The following is a 24,797-nucleotide window of genomic DNA, read 5'->3' as shown; positions in this document are numbered from 1 at the left end:
TGAAGATATTGGGCTACGAAACGAGAATAATACAGTTATTAAATCAAAAATTGAACGCGAAAGAAAAAAATTATATTCCGAATTACAAAATAGTACAAATTTTGAAAACCTAGAATTAAAAAGTATTTTTTTCGATGGACGGAAAGACAAAACGTTAATTCGCAACGATTTTAGTACTAAAATTATTAGAGAGGAACACATAAGTTTGCTGGAAGAACCTCACAGTAAATATTTAGGTCATATTTCTGTAAAAAAAGGAGATGCTGCCACAATTTCAGCAGGAATATTAGATTTTTTAAATCTAAATAATATTAGTTCTGACTTTTTGGTGGCAATAGGCTGTGATGGAACTAACGTAAACGTGGGAGTTCGCAAGGGCGTGATGAGAAATATAGAATTGGCTTTTAATCGACCTATGCAATGGATAGTATGTTTGTCACATGCTAATGAGTTACCACTAAGACATTTGTTTGAATATTTCGACGGTGAAACAACTGGGCCCCATAGTTTTTCAGGGGTTATTGGAAAACAATTGGAAAATTGTGAAAATTTACCTGTGGTCGAGTTCACACCTATCTCGTCACAATTTTCGTACACAGGAGATCGTAATGATTTGAGCACTGATCAGCAATATCTACACGACATTTTTTTATCAATAATTAGTGGTAAATGTACGAGGAACTTGGAGCGTCGAAATCCGGGGAAAATCAATCATGCACGCTGGATCACATTAGCTAATAGGTTATTGCGACTCTATGTCTCAACGAAGGAACCATCAAGTGCACTAACAACTATAGCGATTTTCATTATGAAAGTGTACGTTCCCTCGTGGTTTAATAAACAAAATTGCTCAGTTATTGACGGTGCAAAAAATTTTTATTCCATGTTAAGTAGTTCAAGATATTTAAGTGTTGAATTATTGGCCGTCATCAATCCAGTTTTAGCGAGAAATTCATATTTTGCACACCCGGAAAATTTATTACTTGCAATGATCTGTGATGAAAGAAAAGAAATTAGGGTTTTAGCGATGAATTATATTCTGAAAGCTCGAAATAGAAAAAATGGTCTTCGACAATTCATTCGACCGAAAAATAATTTAAATTTCGACGCTAAGGACTACACAGAATTAGTGAATTTTGATGAAATATTCATTACAGAACCTCCTCTCTTGTCCGGATATAACGAGCAACAATTAAAAGAACTAGTAGAAAATGAAGGTACTATTGATGAAGATATTTTTAAAATACCATGCTACACTCAAGCTGTTGAACGCTGCATCAAATTAGTTACTGAATCTTCGCTAGCACATTCGTCAGAAAAAGGAAGAGATGGCAGTATACGAGCTACTTTGGCCGCGAGACAAGCAAGTTCAGATTGCAATACGAAGAAAAAAGATCAGTCATTTCCATTTTAGTTCAAATATTTTCTCTTCTTTTTAAAATTTATAATTTATGTATCTGGAAATATAATAGATTTAATAACACAAATAAATTAAAAAATTTCACTAAGAATGTTTAATAAAGATCAAATATAAGCTATAAACTTGTGATTTAACTTATTATGAACGCCTGTGACATATTATTGCAATTAAGTATTTTGACTAAACTTCGCCCAGTGCGCTCACCAAGCCACATTTTGGAAACAAGATAAAAAAGGTTTCACTTTTTGGACGATAGTTTAAGCTGCAATTGAACAATCCCCATACTAATTTATATCGTTGGAAAGCTCTTGAAAATACAAAAATTTTTTTTTTGAAACGTTTTAATAACTGCAAAATTACGCAGTGTACAGTGTTTCAAAGATCTATTTTTATACATAAGAAGCCCTACAATTTTCAGCCGTATCAGTAAACACTGCACCGAGAAATTTTAAATCGATTTTTTCTGCTTTTATTTCACTGCAATTTAATAGTAAACAACTTATATTTGAATTGTACAATGATCTGATCAATAAACAATTAATAAATGTTACCCATTGTAAAATTTTAACAATCTGAATCCGAATCCGAATCGGTTACATCCGGACAGAAGAAATACCCCTTCGTCCCGTCTCTCAAATGAGAATAATTTCTACCGTAGTAGTAATGAAATATATCTCGCACGTTTTTCCCTGTAAAATGACGGAGATTTTGTAATAAAAATAGAAAATTTTATAAAAAAACCAAGTACTTACACGTCATTAGATTATTTCGATTATCAATCAATTTATCCTCCAAATCATCATCGCTTTCCATGAGGACTAGCAGCTCGCTGAAGATCTGGTACTCCGATTTTTCTGGAGTGTAAACAGCATCGAAGTACAGCCTCGATTTCTCCTTTATCACCCTCACGTCTTCGTCGAAAAAAAGCGTGAAATCCGAAGATCGTGGACGCCGTTTCAGCTCCAACGCCGCTCCATATGCCCAGAAGCTGTAATAAATTAGTTTCAGAACGCATCGTTATACTAATTATGTTTCAATTAAATAAAAATATCCGGTTAATTACTTTAAGTAAATTAGGTACTTACGAGCACACTTTGCGGAACTCCTTTATCTCACACACGTCCAGATTTTCCAAAATTTTGTCGACAACTACAGGATTGAGCAGGACCATGATTTATTTTTTTACGACGTCGACGAGAAGATCGATGGGAGATACGATGACTTTTTGCCGAAAATGCACTATGCTGCATTCTTTTGCAGACGATGCACAGCGTAGTTGATTAAACAAATGAAAATCGGCGCGGAGTCCCTACTCCGCGTACAGTCGCAGGCCTCTACTTTCACACCATTTCCAGATTACTTTGGCCAGAGCATTGAGCTTTTTACTCCGCGTTCCGCCCATCTTATTAACGTAAGCTATGGTCGTAGAATTGTCAATCCGAAGTAGGATGTCACTCATTCGAAGATCTGCTGCAAAAACTTTCAGGCCAAAGAAGGCTGCTTGCATTTCCAAATAATTAATGTGAAAATGGCGTTCTTCTCTTCTCCAGTGACCGTTAACCTTTTCGCCTAAACAGTGAGCTCCCCATCCGGTTGGGCAAGCGTCTGAAAAAATTTCCATCGCGAATTCGAAAGGTTTGATAGGCTTGCTCGCCTTGAAAATATTATTGCGCCACCACTCGAAATCGTCTGCCAGTTTCGGGCTCAGATGCATGATGGCTTTATAATTACCTTTCGATTTGTGAAGCGCCCTGATTTTTTCTATCTCAAAGTTTTTCACGTAACTTCGCCCATAAGTCATAGCGTTGCAACAGAAATTTAGAGTCCCGACGAATGAAGTAAACTCAAGTATCGTGCATGACTTGCGTTTACTAAATTTATCCATCATCTTAAAAACGCTAAGCTTTTTTTCCGCTGGTAACGATAATTGCATGTCGGCCGAGTTTAATAAAAAACCTAAGAATTTGCACTCGTTAGATGGAGTAACCACGCTCTTATCGTAATTGATAGTGAAACCAAGGGATTCCAGTAAGAAAATAGATTCCCGCACGTTATTTGAACATTCATCGAATGAGTTTCCTAATATTAACATATCATCGATGTAAATAACTGACTTGAGGCCTCTCTTTCTGAGAGAGTGGACGACTGTCTTCATAATTTTAGAAAAAACGTACGGAGCACTGCTTAATCCAAAAGGAAGAACTGAAAACTCATAAAGAACAGACTGGAAGTAAAAACGCAAATATATAAGGTAGCGTTTTGCTATCGGGACTGCATGAAAGGCGTCCTTCATATCAATTTTTGCCAAAAAACAACCTCTATGCACGAGATTTCGTGCGGTGCATATATCTTCCATCTTAAAATGGGGCACCGAGATGAATTTGTTCAAATGTTTCAGATTTAAAATAAATCTGAACAAAAAACATGAAATAGAACAAAATTTACGGTCGAGTTGAACGGGAATTTAGAGGCCAATCGTTCCAGGAGCTAAAAATTTTCAAGAAACTATTGGCTATCCTGAAAATGGAAAAAATTATTGTGCAAGAAGATACGTACCTGATGTTTAAGTGACCCAGTTTCTTTTAATTATAATTAAAAATATATTTTAAATATTTTTGTTACAATAAATTTGTTTTTTTTCTCAGGGAGAGACATACGGAACATATTTGAAAGAAAATTTCCACAACAATACAGAAAATTGAAAAAGAGGAATGAATAATAAATGTATAATCGCACTGTTATTACTTGTAATAATTGTACTATTTTTAATTATGTTCTTCTATTTCTAATTATATTCTTAATAATGTTCAAAATATTCATAATTAACATTTAGTTCAATTAAAGATGTAATTTTTGTTCTATTTCATGTTTTATTATTTATTGTAATGATGTATTTATTAAAACCAGGAGTTTTGGCAAGTGTGGCAAAGATTCTTCCAACAATGGCAGTTGCGATGAATTGAAAAAGAGTCCTGTAATGTTTATTAATGTGAGAATTTTGTAATTGTTTAAATGTTCAATTAAATCACATTTTAATTACTTGAAAGTCATATAGGTCTGTACTTGGGCAGGTCTTTGTTTATAATTGTCGTACAAATATCTCTGAGTCCTAAGACAAACTGCTCGATCAGATCCTGGGAAAGGAACGTACTGTTTTCCTGAAAATATCAAAAGATCAATTTAAGTATAATGGAAGAAAATCAGTTGCAGTTCTAAATAATTATTGATAACTTACCTTAACTTCAATTTGGGTTTGAATTCAGGTAACTTTTCTGGGTAGAGTTTTAAACGAAGACCTCGAAGCTCATGCATATGGACATATCCATACACTGCAGACTCCCATGTTCCAAAATTGATACCAGATCCTCGACCAGTTCCCCATAGTTTCAAATATGTTTCAACATATTTGAAATGGATTTTGAGTATAAATTAAAACCATATCAGCTGAGATACTATCTAATCCACATGCGCTGATAATATGGACTCCTGCTTTTCTGGCTGCCTTGTTGTAGTCTAACTGCATTTTTTCCATGAAGTATTGAATGAAATTACAATCAGTTAGTCAATCTATTTATTCTGACTAAATTTGATCATATAATTCAAAATTTACCTGAGGTTCTCCACTGACATCCACATGATGTGTACCAGCAGCTGTGCATGCTTGAATAACTGGCTCTCCATAAAATCTGTATGGCCCACAACAGTTTACCAGAACTCTAGCTTGTTCAGTCATTTTTTTCAAGGACTCTTCATTTTTCAAGTCAGCAATTATGACTGGAATATTTTCTGCAATCATATACAAGATTAAAATTATGTAAATATAATTAAACTCTAAAAAATCAAGCTTAACGCTTACCAGATTCTGGTGCATACTCTTTCAAAGCAGCATTTAAAGCATCCTTCCATCTTCCAGCAATACCCCATGTAAATTGACAATCTTTTGCTAAACCCTGAACCTCCTTTATGGTGATCTTTCCTGTGAAGTCTGTAGCTCCAAATATCACAAGATCCAAGCTTTCAGCAGCTATTCTGAAAATAGGTATCACTTACAGATGTTATTGCACATACTCAGAAGCTTGGTCTTCAAGTGTGAAGTAAGACTTAGCTTCTTCAAGCCATTTTTGAACATTTAAAAATACTTTTTTAGCATCGTCAGAATCTCGTGTGCTGCTCGTGGCTTTGCGACGTTTTTCCAACTTGACTTCGCGGCACGAGGTGATATAATTTTAGAGATCGATTTTTTTAAACATTTAGCATTTTTTTCACACACGTTGCTTTAAAAAAAAAACTATCATTTCTCGTCCGGCACAAATTTTAAGATTAGAGAGTGAGAGAGAGAGAGAGAGAGAGAGAGATAGAGAGCCTCGTGGATGTAACGATCGAATAATTATTATTAAATTACTATCATTTTTATTTCTTCATCTTTCACAGCTACTTGCGCTGCCGCAATCGTCGGTCTGGCTGTTTCGCAACGGCTCGCGTTTATCGCGACAACGTTGATCAAATTGTCGATGGACTTCCGCATTCAGCAAGTTGCGTGCCGAGCGATGAAGCTGTTCGGATACTTAGATTTAAAGAAGAATTGAGACTTGCCGCTACTCGAAACTTTACGCGACCAAGAGAAATCTACGACGCTCTCGCACTTGTGTACGACGACGTTGCGGCTCTCGTGCCGTTTAATAGTATTCGTGTTAGTATCGTGAGATGGAGAGCTACTATGTTTCCTCGTAGCCCCAACTCCCTGATGGAGATGTCCCTTCAGATCGGCGATCCAGGAAATGCACATTTATTTTTTCATGAACGGGGATTTCTAACAAGTATACCAGATCCTCGACCAGTTCCCCATAGTTTCAAATATGTTTCAACATATTTGAAATGGATTTTGAGTATAAATTTACGATGCTGATATCGTGGCCAAAGTAGTGAATGATATCAATACGATAATGCTGGACTTCACGTGCAACGTGTGTCCTGTGGTACCCGACGCTAATTTACAACTTGGTACGGTTATGTGCGTTTACCGCGACCACGTCATACCCGTACCTTGGTTCATTATGTCAAGGAAAACCACCAACGCTTATAGAAGAATGTGCAGCTTAATTATAGAATTATTCGCAACTAGTAATATTCCCACGATTGTCACTGACTTTGAGTTACCGTTGAGGGTAGCCCTCAGGGAGACTTTCGGCGCAAATGTTTATTTGATTGGGTGCTTTTTCCATTACTTGAGATGCCTTCACGGAAAGATTCACCGGCTCGGATTGACTGAGTTTTATAGAGATAACGTAGAAGCCAATAGCTTCGTTTGTAAGTGCGGAGCTCTTGCTTTTGTCCCCGCAGATATTATGGTTGCCATTTTCGACCAAATGATAGAATCGACACCCGAGAGAATACTCCGCCCTTTCTAGGACTTCATCGCTTATATAAGAAGCTTTTGGTTTACACGAGTTGGACCTCGTAATTTTTCCGTCTACGGCGTCCACACAAGAACAAACAACGCGATCGAAAGCTACCACAGTGTATTGGCTCATAGGCTAGGAGCCGATCCGCCGTTCTGGCGTTGGCTGGGAAACATCAAGAAAATCGTTCTATGGCAGTGGATAGATTTCGCTACGATAGAGAGCGGTCGTACAGCAGCTAGACAGCCGTCTAACTCTACTAGATTCAGAGGTCAACGTTTACAAAGAGGTGAGCAAATAAAACTTACAATTGATAAAATATAAAGACCATGATTATTTATTTATAGCACTGTTATATTTTTTTACAGCCTGGAGAGAACTTCATCTAAGCAACGTAACCGGTTTGGAGCTGTTAACAATATGTTCGAATGTGATAGGAGAATACTTCACATCGAATCTGAACAACATTCGGCCTCTTGAAGTTGAAGAAATCAATCAACTCGAAGTTAACTTCGACGCTCGCCTTGATCAAAACGAGGGAAACGACCCGGAGTATGATTATGGTATTTTTCAAGAGTTTAGACGAAACGAAGCATTGGTGCTCGATCCTAATATTTGTCCAGAAGTCCGACCAAGATGGTTAAAAGCCCAAGGTAATTCTTCCCTACTTTTATTTGACATAGACTTTTAATGATTCATGCTCGACTCTTAATGTTGTTTATAGGTGGACGACGACACCGCAGAAGGCGCCGACGCAACAACAATCACCCATACGGCAACAACGGCAATAACGGCAATGTAGCAGCCATACCACCACTGTCACCGCATAATCAAAGATCGCCTCGTAACGCTGAACAAGTCCATCCTCGCGTGGCCGAGGGAAATAACACAATGCAACTTCGACTCAGACGGGGTGGTGCCAGAAACAATTTATTCTATGCGGAATCGGATAGCGATCAAGGTAAATAATCAATATGCATTTCTATTATTGTAATACATTCCACACTTATTTTATTGTTATTAATTTTTTTTTCTGTTCTAGGTGAGGTTTCGGCAACGGTGACTCGAAATGGGCAACGCGATCAAAGACGACCACCAAGGGTTCATAATTCTCGTCTCGTAGAAGGTTTCCAAGAGGAATCGGCGGCTGCTGGCCCTTCAGGAATTTTCGCCTTTTCTGAATCGGATAGCGATCGAGGTAAAATATTCTATTATTGTAATTCATTTGAAATTTATTTTATTATTAATTTTGTTTTTTTAGATGTGGTTTCGGCAACGGTGACTCGAAATGAGACAATTGCTCCAGCTGTGGATGAGCATTTAGAGGCTAAAAACGAGGCTATAGCAGGACCGTCAAACGATTCAATTAATCGAGGTGATGTATACACTTTTTACGTAACCATACAATTTTGTACATTCAATGATGAAACATTTTTAAGCGATTATGATATTCGACTTCCGTTATGTTTCATACAATTTTAATCTCGGGGAATGAATTAACAATTGGTGAGCAAACGTACTAATGTACTAGAGAACCTGTGTGGTTTATTCAGCCTGTTATGCGTGAACGTCGAATTTTGATTAAGTTCGTTTGCCTTCGAACGGTAGCCCTGAGAAGGCTAAAAACCGAAAGGAGTTTTAAGAGTTTACACTCTTGTTACTGCCAGGACGGTTTGAATTGAACTTTTACAGAAGTTCGTTTGCTTTCCAACAGTAGCCCTGAGAAGGCTAGTAACCGAAAAGAGTTTAGGAGTTTACACTCTGCCACTGCTAAGACGGTTTGAATTGAACTTTTACAAGAGTTCGTCAGCTTTCGAACGGTAGCCTTGAAAAGGCTCGAAACCGAAAAGAATTGCAGAGTTCGCACTCTGCAATTGACAAGTCGGTTAGCCTCGATCTTTAGCAAAAGTTCGAGGTCTTTCGAAATCCTACGTGAGATGGTCCTGAAAAGGACCGGGGCCGAGTTGGCGTGTGCAAGTTCCAAATTGTTTAGTTGGTGAGTGATGTGGATCGAGTGGTAGCCGAGATCCGATGTTGTTCCGGAGTCAACTCTGAAACAGAAGGTTGGAAACCCCGTCGAGCTCGTAGACTTGGCTGCGGCGACTCTGCGATGAATTTGTCTTGGCCTTGCTGGTCAGTTGCAGCCGGAAAGTCCAGGCCGCACTCGCTGAATTGGAAAGATCAAGGCTCGAAGTGGCCGATACTTAAGCCCTGGCGGGGATAAGTAGCTTGTGGGTGCCGGCGCTGCGCCACCTAGCGGTCGCTAATGAAGCTTCTCAGCGCAAGAAGTGGGAAGGAGGCTGGGAGAGGAGCGAGAAATAATAAGATTGGGTATATACGTATAACTCAGGTTTATTAACGTTCCCTAGGCCAAGCTCTCGTGGGCGAGCAAGATCCGACTCCGGAAAGTCCAGGAGTGGAACTGCGTGCCGAATCGAATCGGCGCTGTCTTTTATACCGCTGGCCGGTCGGCGCGCGAGCCGGCAGCGGCCAAGTGGCAGAGTGGGAATACGCACGCAGGAGTCTCGTGTCGTTGGCATATATCAAGCCGAGACTTGGTACGAGCTGCGATCGATCGCTAACGGTTGCCTGTATAAAGTCCTACATAGAAGTTTCTCGTATATTTTGTCATTGTTTACGCTACCAATTTTTAATCATTTCTCCGTGAATTATAAATGTGGTATAATTGTTAATAGTTGAGACGTTAGACGTGACTCAGCCGAATTAGCGGCTGATGACACCTTTCGTCTCCTATCAACGATTTTTCTCTTATTCAATTTTTATAAAGTTTTAATTGATATAAAACAGTTTAATATTAAAAACATGATGCATAAAAACTTCTTAATTGACTTTTTTTTGTAGATGAGGTTTCGGCAACGGTGACTCGCGATGCGTCGCATGGTCCACGACCAACACCATCGCGTCCCCTTGATGGGGCAATCGCTCCAGCTGCGGATGAGCCTGCGAGGGCTGAGAACGAAGCTATGGCTGGACCATCGAATGATTTAATTAATCGAGGTGATTTACACATTTTTAAAGTTTTATAAAGTCCTACATAGAAGATTCTCGGATATTTTGTTGTTGTTTACACTACCAGTTTTCAATCATTTTTCCGTGAATTATAATTGTGGTGTAATTGTTAATAGTTGAGACGTAAGACGTGACTCAGCCGAATTAGCGGTTGATGACACCTTTCGTTTCCTATCAACAATTTTTCTCTTTCTTAATCTTTAAGTAGTTTCTATAGATATGAAACGGTACAATATCAAACACATGATGTATAAAAACTTAATTAATTTTATTTTATTTTACAGGAATGTGCTCGGTCTGTATGTACCGACCAAAAACGCACTGTTTTGTACCTTCGGCCACTGGACATGCTGTGAATGGTGCGCAATAAGAATCATGATGGAGCAAAAAATATGTCCCAACTGCTGCGCTGAAGCTTTATGTGTAACTAAAATATTCGAATGAGTTGGGTGCTCTTTTGACCAACTTATTGCTTATTCCGTACTAATAATGGCTTTTTTCAACTTTTGTTTTTTTTGTTTTCAACTAATGTTTTTTTCCAACTGTTGGCTTGTGAGTAGTAGTCACGCCTCATGTTTTTTTAAATCTTTGTCAAATTCAATTGTAATTTGTTTGCTCTCTAAAATCTACGCTTAAGCGTTAGAATATTTATTTAAGTTAGTTGCATTTGTTGTAGTGGAACATTTATTTATAGCTAAGTTATATATTGATTGTATAGTCAAGGATTTTATTTTTAGTAATCTTCTTGTATTATATGATTCGTAGTTTGTTTTTCTTCAATTTTGTTTGTTTTACCACTGAAAATTAACGATAATGTTCTAGTATGTAAGATTCCAAACTTATTTCTTCATTTCTATGTATTTAATACATGTATTGAAAATAATATAAAACAGTTATCAATAAAAATTTAAAACCCGATAAAAACAATGATACTTACCGTATTTAAATATTATCATGTGACCTATTTAATAAATTTATGTTTATGAATTTCATCTGTATAATATTGTATGAGAATAAATAATATTTATATATTATTGATAATAATAACAGGCTGACCGCTACCGACGGCGTTACCCACTCTGAGGCCGCTTCCACCAGCTCTTACTAGACCTCCTAGGAGACTGCTGTTATTGTTATTGCCGTTATTGTTGTTGCCGCCTAAATGTTGGTCATGCTGCTGCTGCTGCTGCTGCTGCTGCTGTAATTGTTGTAAAGGTTGCTGCGGTAATGGCAGACTTACTGGTATTCCAACGTTACCACTGTAGCTGCTGTTACTTGCTGCTACCCCTTTACCACCTCTATTTCCTTTAGATGTTGATGGATGGCTTGTAACTGGTGTGCCAGAAGCTGTTTATTGAAAATAAATTGCTGTTTATTGAAAATTTTTATTGAAATTAAAAAAAAGTCTGTATATTTCTAAACGTCTATCTACATATATTTACAATTGGCAAGAAAAATTAGTACTTTTCATTTTTTCATTGATTAATTTCATGCTGCTTTCTAAGAAACATTTTTTTGAGTAATACAAGACCAAGCCCAATACGTAGTTTATGCGAATTTTATAGATTTTTTTCGGTGTCAACTCAAATTCGATGGTGTCTCATTTTTATTTTCATCTTTATTACGTTACAAATCTTAATAAACTTCGTGTATTATTTTTCAGTGTCTGATAAAATAAGATCGACGCCCAAATTTCTTCTCTCATTTGTCTCACGAGTAATCTTTTTGACTTTTGTGTATTCTCTTCTGGTGAGACACCAAAAGCCATTTATGTCCAAATTTCTTCTCGCAATCGTTACACGCATAATCTTTACGACCTTCATGTACTGTTTTTTGGTGGCAGAGTAAACTCGATTTTTGTGTAAATTTCTTCTCGCAATTATTGCAGGTAAAATCTTTCCGACCATCATGTATTGTCTTATGGTGGATTAGCAAATACTCTTTACGTCGAAATTTCTTGTCACACCTGTCGCACGCAAAATCTTTACGACCTTCGTGGACTGTCTTTTGATGAGTAATCAAAGTCGATTTTTTCCCAAATTTCGTCTCGCACTTGTCGCATGCAAAATCTTTGCGACCCTCGTGAACTGTCTTTAGGTGGTTGAGCAAATTTCCTTTTTGATTGAATTTCTTCTCACATTTGTTGCATTCATAATCTTGGCATCCTTCATGAACTGTATTTTGATGTAGACGCAAATTCGATTTTCGTCCAAATTTCTTCTCGCACTTGTCGCATGCGAAATCTTTACGACCATCGTGTACTGTCTGTTGATGAACAACCAAATGGTGTTTTTGTCCAAATTTCTTTTCACACCTCTCACATGTATAATCTTTTCGACCTTCATGGACTGTCCTATGGTGGTCAACCAAATGCTGTTTTTGTCCAAATTTCTTATCACACTTGTCACATGTGAAATCTTTGCGACCTTCGTGGACTATTTTTTGATGTCGGTGCAATTGCACTTTTTGCCCAAATTTTTTCTCGCACTTGTCACATGCGTAATCTTTGCGACCTTCGTGTATTGTCGTTTGGTGCCTGATCAAATCTGGTTTTAGTCCAAATTTTTTCTCGCAATTACCGCATGCGTAATTTTTGCGACCTTCGTGGGCTATTTTTTGGTGCGAAAGCAAATGATGTTCAATTCCAAATTTCTTTTCACATTTGTCGCATGCATAATCTTTGCGACTTTCGTGTACTATCCTTTGATGGATTAGCAAATGCGATTTTCGCCCAAATTTTTTCTCGCATTCGTCGCATACGTAATCTTTTTGACCTTCGTGAATTATTTTTTGATGCGAGAGCAAACTCGGTTTTTGTTTAAATTTCTTGTCACACTTGTCACACGTGTAATTTTTCCGACATCTGTTAACTGTTTTTTGGTGAAAAAGGAACTGGGATTTATTTCTCAATTTCTCTTTTCGCTCATCGCAGGTGAAATTGTTACTACCATCGTGTATTGCCTTTATGTGGAAGAGCAAACTACTTTTAGTATCAAATCTCTTCGCACACTTTTCACATAAATAATTTTTGAAAACTTCGTGGAATATTCTTTTGTGCTTGAATAAAGTTGATTTATTTTCAAATTTTCTCTCGCACTTGTTACATGAAAAATCCTTACGACTTTTGTGAACCTGTTTTTGGTGTGTCAACAAACTCGATTTTTTCCCAAATGTCTTCTCGCACCTGTCACATGCTAAATTTTCGCGGTCTTTGTGTTCTGATATTTGGTGTCTACTCAAATGACTTCGAAACTCAAATTTATTCTCGCACTTGTCGCATGAATAATCTTTTTTTTCATTGTAAATTGTACCTCGGTGAGTTAACATAGTTGATTCAATGTCTTCTGCACTTAAATTATCTTTTGAGGCAACTTCCTCGATATTCTTTTCACTTTTATCCATTTCAGTGCCTGAATTTAAAGATGGATCCGTCTATTTAGCGCCACAGAAGTCGAACGAGTATATTTATCTTTCGATTTTATAGCTTGCTTCTACGGCAGAGACAACAATCAAACTAATTTTATTTTGTTATGAACATGATCAGTGTTTCGGGATAGTTTTAACATCGTTCATAATTACATTATTTACAATTAAAGTGCCAATTTAATATAAATTATTATTATAATATTTTTAACAATTTAAAACTCTAAACTGGCGACGATTCCTTCCAAGAATTTTTTAGCCTTTTGAAACAAAGTTATTTAAAAAACTCATATATCTTGATGGCAAATGAAACGGTCACCAAAAAATTGAGATTTTTTAGAATCTGGAAGAATACATCAATATCAAACGAACGACTGTATCCGTTTTGGTTGGATGGGGTTAATTTTATTAAACTTGAAACAAGAACTTAATTTTATTTACTGTACAACGAGATCGATTTTATTTCTAACCAGATTTTGAGATATGTTTGTTTCGCTCAATAGTCATGACATTGTCTATTTTAGTACGTTATTATACTTTAAAAAGCTTCGATTTGATTAATCCGTCCGCATTGCATACTTTCATGTTCTATCGTTAGATGTCACTTTCTAATCCAACAACGAAGAATCTTGTATTTCTTTATAAAATTGTTCTGGTGTATTGTCCGCCACAATAGTTGTTTTTATTTGTGCCTACTTCCTTTGTCTCGGAAGAAAAATGTTACCTAAATAAGCTGCCATGTGCATAGACGATACACGCGCGAGAACGAGGGCCACGTACGTGTGCGTAGTATACCATTGACTAAAGCAGAATTCATCGCGTCAATTTTCCTGCGCTCCATGAACAAAAACGACGCGATGACGAATCGCCACGTCAACCTCGACGTCGTCAAAAGCGAGTGTGGGGGTCGTTTAAAAAGCAATTCGTCATGTGTACGCGATCGTGTGCATTATATATATACAGCAGATATCCTGCGCTTACACTGCCGCTGCTGCTGCTTCTATAGTCATCAGCGTCGCGCGGACTCATCGGTCAGTCAGATATTTACAGCGCATATATATAGGGATCGCCGCCCGCCAAGCTTTATAATAATATATTATTTAATTGGGAAATTATAGCTCAGTCTCTCTAAATCGGGAGCTCGTCGTCGTTGCGATTGATTGCCATTTATCAGATGATAATTAATGCAGCTGTGGGCGGCCGCGCTCGCGACAAATCGATATATAAAGGACACACGATCGTCGCGTCTGGGTCTTGATTTAACGTTCAAAAGCTCTCTTTCTCTCTCTCGTTGCGGTGTCGACGCGCGAACTCGCTCGTTTCCGAGCTTTTGCTCGCAAATTATATACACGTAAGCGTCGCAGTAGTACGTTTATATGTATTATGCATTTCAGCCGCTGTGTGTCCGCCTCCTTTATTTTTAAACCGTATTATAATTCGCTCGCCAGCGCCGATGTATTGCGGCGTATAAGTTAACGCTGGAAAATCACGTATTATACCATGTATATGTGTATGTGCACCTCGAGTCGTACACCATTTCACTACCATATATAGTTTGACGCGCGCTCGTGGAAGAGAGCTGCGAACGCGGGGGAGGCGGCTGGCCTATACGCATTATATATATAACGCCTACTATGGTGCACAACTCATCAGCAGCCCCCGGATATAACGAGGCTCTGTGCCCCGGGTCGAGCTCATGCTGCTGCTGCTGCTACGGCTGCGGTCTTGTCAAACATCCAAACCGCAGGTCCGATTCGCGCGCGCGCGCTCACGTATTTCGACTAACGATGGCAATGTATGTTATACGTATAATAATGTACGAAGCTTTTGGAAATATCGTCGCGCGCAGCTCGTAGCACTAGCATTGTTCGTCGTGGTTTTTCGACGCGCAGTAGCAGCAACCTTTCTAAAATTATTATCGATGTGTAACGTCTTATGGCCCGTTGGGTATGAGGCTAGTGAATCCGAGAAAAACGAGCGAGCGAGCGTCTCAGCAGCGTCCGTTTGCTTCTCGCGCTGTGATTGGTCGACGCTAGGCAATGTCGAATGACTGCTTGCTCGCTTTTTTTTTATCGAGGAGCACGTGTCGCGCTCCACCTAGCAAGTATGACAGGAACTAAGTGACGACACGCCGCTACTCATATACATACAGCGCATAACTTCCCGGCAACTTTCTTTTCGCTCTCATTTGAATTTGATAAGAGTTATCGAAAATCTGATAAGCCCATCAGATTCCTTGGAAAAAATCCTATCAATATGAGCTATTTAGATTTTCCAACGGTCCACTATTTCCTACACAAACGAGAGTGAATATTTAAGTCGCATGAAAAGTGTCCTCACGCTAAAAATGTTATCACGCTAATGTATACAAGTGTTCTCAAGCAGAGTATACTTTTATACGCGTGTCGTGCTGATCCGACGCTAATACCAAAAAGTGCGACTCACATCGCGCACTTGTATGCACAAGAGTCCTGAAGTATAGCGGACGTGCAGCGATTTTTAGAATGTAAGACTATAAAGCACCAGTCCAAAGTCAATGAAACCAGTATAAAGTCAATGAAATTTTCGGCGCATTATACAAGTACACTCGGCGTAGATTATATCTACCCGATCTGAAAATGTCTAGTTTAGATTAGGTTTGAACGATTCGGAGTTCACCTAGATAAGTGAAGCTTCATGGTTGAGAAACGAACAGCCTTTATGCAGCAGACGTTACTCGCTGACATGCTCGGTGACACTTGACGTGTTTTTGGTTACGAAATAGGTAAACACCATTTAATTGAAATATTATTTATTTGTATTTTAAATTTTAAATAAATTTATTTTTAATTTCATACAGATGTGGTGGGTGATCTTTGAGGTATTCTCATGCTCTTAATAGCAGAGAAAATTGTTTGACCAATTGAAGGCGAGAGCAAGAAAGTAAATTGCAGATAAGAATGAAGATGAGCAATCAACCTGAAAATGAGTCCTGAAAGTTTAGTTATTTGAAAAATTGAAATCTGTTCCTGAAAATATAAAAAATAAATATGCAGAGTAATGAATCAGCAACGATCCAAGCACCTCGCGGATCAGTCAATCAGCGCGCACTCGCTTCCTATATGAGCGAGGCTCCTGGCCACGCAGAGTACAGTCGTCTCTCGACAGCCAGCCAGAGCACATCGACTCTCGTCTTCGCGTTCGCGTCTACGAGCACTCGAGAGTTTTGACCTAGGGCCACTTCTCAATAGTGAACTTGGTTAAATTTCAAAATACTCGCCTCATTATTTCAACACCTTTCCCACCTTTTGACTTTTCAAACTTCCGACTCGGCCGCCAGGTGGCGCGTCGCCAGTAAAAAGTCGTGCCTGCAAGAGGAAAGGTCGAGTTCAGAGTACTAGTATAAGTGCCTCTTGACTCAATTCAATCAGCTTTTGACTATTCGACTTGTTACAAGTGAGAATAGAAAAGTAATTGGACTTTGTCTTTTGACTTTTGACTGTTCAACTTAACAATTTTGACAGAAAAGTGATCGGCATTTGTGTCACTCCACTCTCACGAGTCATGTGACAGCCAAGCAGCCCGAGCCGACAACAACGTCACCGTCCATCCGACCATCCTCTCCATGACGGTCAACATCGGTCACAGCTGGTTACCACTCGTCACAGCCGGTCCTTCTGCACAAATTAACAGCCTGCATAAAAAACTAGTCCTTCTCAGGACTAAACGTAGAGTTACAAAACTTGTAAACTAAGAGGCAACAAATAACATCGACCCTCCTCAGGGTCACTTGTCATACATCAGTCTGGTGACTGTCAAGAGTATTTCCGCTCTGACTGATTAAACGTGTCCAATGTCGGCGAAACTCTGCAAAAACTCGCAGACTCGCTCAACATCGTCCCCTCCACAACCCATTGTACAATAGATACGGAACGTGGAAATACCCTTCCGTTCCGTCTCTCAAATCGTTATAATTCTTACCATAGAAAAAATGGAAAATGTCTCGTACGTCTCTCCCTGTTGAATGACGAAGTTTTGAAATGCAAATGGAAAATAATATAACATAAAAATACTGGCACGACACTCGCTTTTCCCCATTTTCAATTAGCACATCGTCCCTTTCTATTAGGTGCAGCAGCTCACTAAAAATGCTGTACTCCGCTTTTTCGTCATCGTAAACCATTTGGAAATACATTCTGGCCGTTTCCTTTATCGCCTGCACATCTTCTTCAAAAAAATAAGGAAAATCCGCAGATTTCGGTCGCCGTTTCAGCTCCCTCGCCGCTCGATATTCCCAGAAGCTGTAATAAACGGAAAAAATATAAAAAATCGAAATAAAATTGAATTGAAATCAAATTATAATATTATTTTTCGCACTAATTTTTGTCGTGATTTCAAGTTAATTAATAAACATAATTAGGTACTTACGTGCAAACTTTGCGAAACTCCTTGATTTCATAAAGGTCCAGGTGACCGAGAATTTTATCGACGATTTCCACAATGAATAAGGCCATCTTAATTTTTTTATTTTCATCGACGCAACGGTGAGAGAGGAAATGAGTGAGACGAATAATGATGCATATGCTACTCTATGCAGACGATGCAGCGCAGCGCAGCAAAAAAGCTCGACAACAAATGAGAATCGTTATTGCACGGAGTAGGGATTCCGCTATGATCGACAAACAAAAGACACCCTCGCTTGTAAACATATTGTTTGATTGTCGTATCGAAGGTTAATATCGATTTTTCTGTAAAATTAATAATTTAAATGCCGTTCGTTCCGAGTGAATATAATCTTGGTCAGTTAAAAGCGCTCAGAGAGCAAGGGCTCGATTACCGAGCGATAGCTGAACGGCTCGACTGTTCGGTGAAGACGGTGCCAAGGTAGGTCGAAAAGTTTCGCCCAAATCCCGACTTAAGACCATGGGATGGGAGGCGTAACAATCCTGGCCAACCCCGTAAAGTATCGGATGAACAATTGGAGCAAGTTGTGCGTGCCATTGACGCCAATCCACACGAGACTGTCAAACGGTTGCCGCAGCAATTGGATTTACACGTCACAGAACAGACGTTGCGAATCGCGATAAAAACGTGGACCCAATTGCGTTTCCGCATTGCGGCAAAAATAACTAAATTAAATGAAAATCATATGGCTGCAAGATTAAAATTAAATTAGTGATTATAAGTATTGATTATAAAATGTAATATGAAAATAAATAAAAATGCGTATGAATTGTAATTAAAACATTTATTTCAAGAATGAACAATAATGAAAGAATATGGGTCAAAATAATACTTTTTTACAAAACCGTGCGCACGTATGTCACCGATCTTGACGCGCTTTTGGTATGTTATAGTACATGGTAAATAGGTCCCAAAAACAAAATTTTAGACCCCCTCCCCCCTCCTACCCCCCACTTCCGGTATAAACGTCCATTTTCGATCAATATTTTTTCTGAGGACATGAAGCAATTAAAAAATCTGAAAAAATTCATAAAAATACTTTTCAACAATCCAAACAACCTTGAATTTTTTCAGATTTTATGAGTGCTTCAAGCCTTCAGAAAAAATTATTGAAAATTTCAAAAATCGAGATATGGCGGTATGAGCCGATGTAGTCAACAAAAATTTTTTTAGTTTTTTATCGCATTGAAAAACATTACCTTAAATTTTTTCAGATTTTTTCAGATGACCTAACACACCTTTTGAAGCAAAAAATCGCTTTTTTTAACGAAAATAATTTTTTTAAAGCGATACGGAGCCCCGAAAAATCTGAAAAAAATTTTTTCTTGTTTTCCTCATCAAAATACATTATATCAAATTTTTTCAGATTTTTTAATTGAAGGCGATAGCTTCTAGGGCCGAAAATGCTATTTTTAACAAAAAACGGTTCCTAGAACCCGATGGTTCCAATGAAAAAATTTGAAAATATTTTTTTTGAATTCCTTGTCAAATTTTAATAAATTTTGACCGGTTCAAAAGTTCGATTGAAGCCTCCTAGCTCAATGTAGAGCATGAAACTAGTTTTATCATTCCTTAATGTCTTCAGAAACCTCTTCAGATATTTTGCACTAATCTTTGTCCTGCTCTAGAATGAGCTAGGAAGCTTCAATCGAACTTTTGAACCGGTCAAAATTTATTAAAATTTGACAAGGAATTTGAAAAAAATATTGTCAAATTTTTTTACCGGAACCATCGTGTTCTAGGAACCGTTTTTGGTTAAAAATAGCATTTTTCGGCCCTAGAAGCTATAGCCTTCCATTAAAAAATCTGAAAAAATTTGAGATAATGTATTTTGATGAGAAAAACAAGAAAAAATTTTTTTCCGATTTTTCGAGGCTCCGTATCGCTCTAAAAAAATTATTTTCGTTAAAAAAAGCGATTTTTTGCTTCAAAAGGTGCGTTAGGTCATCTGAAAAAATCTGAGAAAAATTGAGGTAATGTTTTTCAATGCGATAAAAAACTAAAAAAATTTTCGTTGACTACATCGGCTCATACCGCCATATCTCGATTTTTGAAATTTTCAATAATTTTTTCTGAAGGCCTGAAGCACTCAAAAAATCTGAAAAAATTCAAGGTTGTTTGGATTGTTGAAAAGTATTTTTATGAATTTTTTCAGATTTTTTAATTACTTCATGTCCTCAGAAAAAATATAGATCGAAAATGGACGTTTATACCGGAAGTGGGGGGTAGGAGGGGGGAGGGGGTCTAAAATTTTGTTTTTGGGACCTATTTACCATGTTCTATAACATACCAAAAGCGCGTCAAGATCGGTGACATACGTGCGCATGGTTTTGTAAAAAAGTATTATTTTGACCCATATATATAAACATAAGTAGATACTAGCATAATTGTGAAGACATTTAAAAATCAATAATCAATGTGTTCCCCACCACCTTCGATAACCTTTCTCAATCTACGAGGCATAGAGTCGGTTAAATTTTGAAAAAATGGCAGATCATCAAATAAATTTGCCCAACTAGACTCTACTCGATCTTTTAAATTGGCAACTTTCCTTGTCCTCGATAACGTAGATGAGCTCATTCCTTGGATATCTTGCGAGGGACGTGGGAAGCAACACGTCATTCAAGATCAATCGGTAATCTATCGAGTCCATCGTTCGATCGATCTCAACAATTTGTCCGGGGCCATCACCGCTAAAACATGCCCAATAACTACGATTGACTCGTCCGCTGTGAACCTTTTTTTCACATTTTTCGACTCCAAACGGGTATTGGGCAAGCGCCATACTCCACGCCTTCCTGATTACGCTTTATATTACTTCGATTAGATACCCGATTACAATTCAAAAAAATATACTTAGCCTTTTCAATTCTCTTACCGTCTTTGGCCGTTGAAAAAACCTTTTCATCCGTTGCGAAGACATGCCTCCAGTCATTTCCATCCCAATGGATGTAATCGTTCGCGTAACGGAGTCGTTCGGCAATATTTTTAGCGTTTAAAAGCAGTTTTGACGCTGCAATGCGAAAGCGTATCTCAGTAAGCTTCTTAATTGCCGTCCGCAGCGTTTTCTCGGTAACGCCTAAATTTAATTCTTCCGGCAATCGGTTGACCGGCAGAAACGGGTTATCTTCTATTCGGTTTATTACGCGCTGTAAATTTGCTTCTGAAATTTTCAGAGATCGGCCAGGATTTTGATGCCTTCTATCAGTAACAACTAGCCCCGGATTCTCACCAAATTTTGCAGTCCACCTTTTCACGTTTTTAACCGAGCAGTTCAAACGACCAGCAATGGTTTCATTGTCGTACTGATCCAGCCACAACGATTTCATTAGCCCGAGATCAAAGTCCGAGGGAACAAAAGGCATTTTTATAAAACTTTCAATTGGAATAAATCTGCAATAAATAAATCGAACTGATCCGCACTGATGCACGAACGGGGATTGTCAAAATGCTCGGTTGCATTCATTCTTTCGTTTTTTGCCCCTACCTAATTTCCACTTCTTTCCGACAGACGATTTTCTTTTTTTTTCCTAGACTCAACAACAGCGACGGCATCGTAGATTTACATCATTCTACTTTGCTTATCCTAAGAGTTTGGAGCATTTTTAACAATGGCAAATTTATTACAATTATTGAGTGGTCGTGAAAGAAGTGGTGAATATCTTAATTCAAACATCGATTTGAAAAGGGCTTTTCAAAACCGAGAATTGAAGTGGAAGTTTGAAAATTGCGATGAAAAGAGTCAAAAAATTAATTTGCATTTAGCTTTGCTAACTAACGATTGGATCATAGTTTTTATAAGTGAGAGCAAGGGTCTCGTAGAATACAAAACAATTGATTTGATTGTGTGGACGACTGGGGAATACTCCGGGATTAAGGTGATGGAGAAAAGCAGTACCGAGTGCTACACGGAAACTATCATAGACATCGTACTGCCAACAATATCCCAAAATGTCCCCGGTATAAAAAAAAAATGTCTTATTGGTGTTGGATTCCACAACAAACGTGCCTAGCAAATCAGAATTGAGAAGATCATTCGAAGGACATGCGGCATCGTTTATGAAGGTACGAAGCAACCATTCGGTAATCCAACCGATAAGGAACGCAGTAAACTACTTCAGGACGTTTATCCTCGATGTGGACTTCAAGGGGCCTAGCAGTTTAAGGGATCTAGAGTTCAATTGGAGCTGTTGCAGCGAGACGAACTCATCGATCGAGTTAGAGCAAGATTTGATAGATTTATATGAACAAATAGAAAAAGGTTTATAAATTGATACAATTATGCTAGTATCTACTTATGTTTATAAATATTCTTTCATTATTGTTCATTCTTGAAATAAACATTTTTATTTATTTTCATATTAAATTTTATAATCAATACTTATAATCACTAATTTAATTGTATAATCAAAATATTTTACACAATTTAAAACAATTACAGGTTCTTTTTTTTCATTTAAAATAATCAGATTTGACAGACGTTTATACTCCTCGTAAGACATCGTGAGCTTTTTGGTTGCTGGACGCAGAGATGCTGAGCCGAGAGACGCTGATTTCTTCTGCAACGCCTATTAAATTCAAAAAAATGCTGATAACAATAATTAAACACAAAACAATTTACCTCCTCATCCATAGATTGAAAGTGTGACTCATGAGGTGCGTCTTTGGACTTAATTGCCTCCATGGCAAACCTCAACAAACCCTGCAGGTCTCTGGGCTATCTCGGTTGATTGGGCATGACTTTGGGTTGCTGAGAAGACTGAGAAGCTTCTATTGACGGTGGTCTAGCCACACTGCAGTTTGGAGCTTCTTGACTCTGTACAAATCTTAAATGGATCAGCCTACTGCAGCAAAAGAAACCTCCAAATCTTTTCCTACCGTCCCCAAAGCCTTGGATTTGCTTTCTAGCTTCGCTTTCTAGCTATCCAAAGGTTAAATTGTGGTTTTTGCAAATAGACCAGTTAACAAATTTCACAGTGTTCACAAAAAAACTTTTTTTGTCTTATCACTCAATGAACGTAAACAAACAATGTGTCGTGCGTCTGCTGTGCGACATAAGGGCTGTTCGCTCATAACCATGAATGTTTCGATTATATAGATGGAGTCCGAATTTTCGAAGCACGAGGCGTCTGGCTGGACAGATATTTTTACCGTCTAGTGTACAAGATCTTGTCATTTCTCTCGTCAAACGCGAAATGTTTATGCACGTGTTTATAATCGAAGCTGTTAAATTCGGTTAGAAAGAGCGCCAATTCANTTATTGTTTAATTAATTAGAGGCAATACAGTCATTTCAGATCTGACATTAGATCTGATGTCAGATCTGATATAAGTTCTGATGTCGATTATCGAATACAAGATCTGGTATCAGATCTGATGTCAGATCTGATATAAGTTCTGATGTCGATTATCGAATACAAGATCTGGTATCAGATCTGATGTCAGATCTGGCGTACATTTGTCAGGTCTTATACCAGATCTGATGCCAGATCTGGAGTCAGATCTTACATACTATTTTCACCTGGGTCAACCATGAAGCTTCACTTATCTAGATGGACTCCGAATCGTTCAAACCTAATCTAAACTAGACATTTTCAGATCGGACAGATATAATTCACGCCGAGTGTACACTAGACGGTAAAAATATCTGTCCAGCCAGACGCCTCGTGCTTCGAAAATTCGGACTCCATCTATATAATCGAAACATTCATGGTCATGAGCGAACAGCCCTTATGTCGCGCAGCAGACGCACGACACGTTGTTTGTTTACGTTCATTGAGTGATAAGACAAAAAAAGTTTTTTTGCGAACACTGTAAAATTAGTTAACTGGTCTATTTGCAAAAACCCCGGTTTAACCTTTGGATAGCTAGAAAGCGAAGCTAGAAAGCAAATCCAAGGCTTTGGGTACGGTAGGAAAAGATTTGGAGGTTTCTTTCGCTGCAGTAGGCTGATCCATTTAAGATTTGTATAGAGTCAAGAAGCTCCCAACTGTAGTGTGGCTAGACCACCGTCAATAGAAGCATCTCAGTCTTCTCAGCAACCCAAAGTCATGCCCAATCAACCGAGATAGCCCAGAGACCTGCAGGGTTTGTTGAGGTTTGCCATGGAAGCAACCAAGTCCAAAGACGCACCTCATGAGTCACACTTTCAATCTATGGATGAGGAGGTAAATTGTTTTGTGCTTAATTATTGTATTCGGTAAAGATGTTTAATTTCAGCGATAAAACTTTGTGGACGACTGGAGAATACTCCGGGATTGAGGTGATGGAGGAAAGCAGTACCGAGTGCTACACGGAAACTATCATAGACATCGTACTGCCAACAATATCCCAAAATGTCCCCGGTATAAAAATCTTATGTCTTATTGGTGTTGGATTCCACAACAAACGTGCCTAGCAAATCAGAATTGAGAAGATCATTCGAAGGACATGCGGCATCGTTTATGAAGGTACAAAGCAACCATTCGGTAATCCAACCGATAAGGAACGCGGTAAACTACTTCAGGACGTTTATCCTCGATGTGGACTTCAAGGGGCCTAGCAGTTTCAGGGATCTAGAGTTCAATTGGAGCTGTTGCAGCGAGACGAACTCATCGATCGAGTTAGAGCAAGATTTGATAGATTTATATGAACAAATAGAAAAAGGTTTATAAATTGATACAATTATGCTAGTATCTACTTATGTTTATATATATTCTTTCATTATTGTTCATTCTTGAAATAAATGTTTTAATTACAACTCATACGCATTTTTACTTATTTTCATATTAAATTTTATAATCAATACTTATAATCACTAATTTAATTGTATAATCAAAATATTTTACACAATTTAAAACAATTACAGGTTCTTTTTTTTCATTTAGAATAATGAGATTTGACAGACGTTTATACTCCTCGTAAGACATCGTGAGTTTTTTGGTTGCTGGACGCTGAGATGCTGAGCTGAGAGACGCTGATTTCTTCTGCAACGCCTATTAAATTAAAAAAAAATGAATAAAAATAATTTTGACGATAATTTAATTTAATTAAAAAACAAAATTTTACCTTCGGTGTCGATATCGATAACATTGAGTCTTTCCA

General features: G+C 38.0%; 1 pseudogene; it reads right to left on the bottom strand.

Annotated features, from left to right (window-relative positions):
• Window positions 1–4,283: 4,283 nt before the first annotated feature.
• On the bottom strand, window positions 4,284–6,206 carry LOC106653950 (annotated as a pseudogene).
• Between the last annotated feature and the right edge of the window lie 18,591 nt (window positions 6,207–24,797).

This window comes from Trichogramma pretiosum, unplaced genomic scaffold, assembly GCF_000599845.2.
Source record: "Trichogramma pretiosum strain Unisexual culture from Peru unplaced genomic scaffold, Tpre_2.0 scaffold18, whole genome shotgun sequence".
Classification (NCBI taxonomy): domain Eukaryota; kingdom Metazoa; phylum Arthropoda; class Insecta; order Hymenoptera; family Trichogrammatidae; genus Trichogramma; species Trichogramma pretiosum.
The sequence above is the reverse complement of the archived record's forward strand: the minus strand, read 5'-3'. Positions and strand labels throughout refer to the sequence as shown.